The 1,837-nt window shown below is 37.5% G+C and overlaps 1 long non-coding RNA gene across 1 annotated transcript; it reads left to right on the forward strand.

The window, feature by feature from the left end:
* Positions 1 to 223: 223 nt before the first annotated feature.
* Positions 224 to 1,462, forward strand: LOC149393068 (uncharacterized). Its single transcript, XR_016299684.1, has 3 exons — positions 224 to 308; positions 1,225 to 1,325; positions 1,403 to 1,462. It is a non-coding gene; the product is annotated as an uncharacterized LOC149393068 (long non-coding RNA).
* Positions 1,463 to 1,837: the final 375 nt, after the last annotated feature.

Genomic DNA, 1,837 nt, shown 5'->3' on the forward strand with positions numbered 1-1,837 from the left:
CTCATTTCAGTAGTTTGGACCAAAATATAGAGTAGCCTAATTTTGGACACTTTTAGTAGTGTTTTGAGGAGAGATAATAATTTGATACCCGATTTGCCCTTTAAAATTTAATTTTGTTCATTCAAGCCCTAAACCAAAACTTGCTCAATAAGAATTCAAGTACGTCTTGTTTATTGTGTCATCACAGCTCTCTCTCTCTCTCTCATCTCTTTTTTCTCTGCGTGTGAAGGACGTTTGAACTTCCTCCATGAGCTGTGTGTGTCTTTGAAGTGAAGCTCAGCTCTCGGCCACCTCGTCATCGTCTAAAAGTAAGCTTCTTTCGTTCATCGCCGTCGTCGTCTTCTCTCCTCTCTTTTTGTTTCTGGGTTTTCGTTCATCCTCGTCGGGTTTCTGAGTTTCTGGGTTTCGGAGAACATGTTTGTTCAACGTCATCCTCGTGCATCTTAAAAGAAAGCTTTTTTTTCGTCGGTCATCTTTGTTTTCGTGTGCTTGTTGTCTGGGTTTTAGGTCTTTGTCGTTCTGGGTTTGTTGGTGCCATTACCCGCCGTCTCTGTGTTGTTTGTTGCTGGGTTTGTTTGTGTGTTGTTCTTCGTGTTTTTGGACGTTTGAGTTTTTTTTCGCGTTCTTGAATTGTAGACATACATGTCTACAGTCTCTGAAATTGTAGATTGTCCCCGTTATACGTCGTTATTGTAATTGTAGATATACATGTCTACAATTCTTGTAAATGTTGACATATCGGTGTACACCTTCAGCTGTTGTAGACTAATACGTCTATTGCAACTGAAGTTGTAGACCTATATGTCTACAATTACAAGAATTGTAGACATGTATATCTACAATTGGTGTAATTGTAGATATACATGTATACAAATAGTCTCATTGTAGAAATTTAATTTTTTTCATACACGATAATAACAATCAGATATGCGTTTTTGCTATGCAGGAATGTCAGTTGTAACAATTGTAGATATTATAGGTCTACAGTTACTACAACTGTAGACGTCGATATCTACAATTGTTGTTAACTGTAGACTTATAAGTCTACCGTTTATTACAGTTTTTATTACAATTATACATATCAAAGGGAATTGGCGGCATAAATCATCAAACTCTTTCTCTGGATTCAATGAGAAAAACAATTTGAAATCCCTAAATAAGAAGAGGACCCCAAATTGCTTCTTATTTCTCTCGTCTGCTTAACTTCAAGTCGCGATCTTGCAGTCATGGGAGAGCTTTGCTACTGTGGCATTCCTGTTCGCGAGTGCGCTTCGTGGACAATTTTGAATCCTGGAAGGAGGTTCCACGGTTGCATCACAAAAAAGGTAAGCTCTCGAATCACGATTGTGAATCGCGTCTTTGTTTTCGCCGAAAAGTCACCTCTTTGTGTTTGTTTTCTCAGGAAGATGGTGGGTGCGGGTATTTCAAATGGATAGACCCAGAAATGTGCTATAGATCGAAGCAAATCATTCCCGGTTTGTTGAGGAGGAAAAATATGTTAGAATCCGAGAATGCGGGACTTCGAAGTCAAATTTTCAAGCTGAAGATGGCTCTGTTCGTTGTCATTGTCATTGTAGTAGTTTTTTACATGCTCTGAATATGTTTGGTTAGTCAGATAATAGCTGCTCGAATCAGATTTTATGGTATCTGTTTTAAGGGTTTTGTAATGATGTAATGAATATGATTTCAATGCAATGCAATGACAATTTTTGGTTTGAACTGATACTTTTGTAGTGTTATGGTGGTGATGAATTTACAATGTTATATTTCAGTGAGACAGGGTTAATGATAGAATTGAATTATTATAGTTGTATGTCTTTTTTACGTCTTGAATGCA

The sequence above is a fragment of the Urtica dioica genome, chromosome 6 (genome assembly GCF_054948205.1).
Source record: "Urtica dioica subsp. dioica isolate 48M chromosome 6, U.dioica_male_clone48M_v1_H2, whole genome shotgun sequence".
NCBI lineage: Eukaryota > Viridiplantae > Streptophyta > Magnoliopsida > Rosales > Urticaceae > Urtica > Urtica dioica.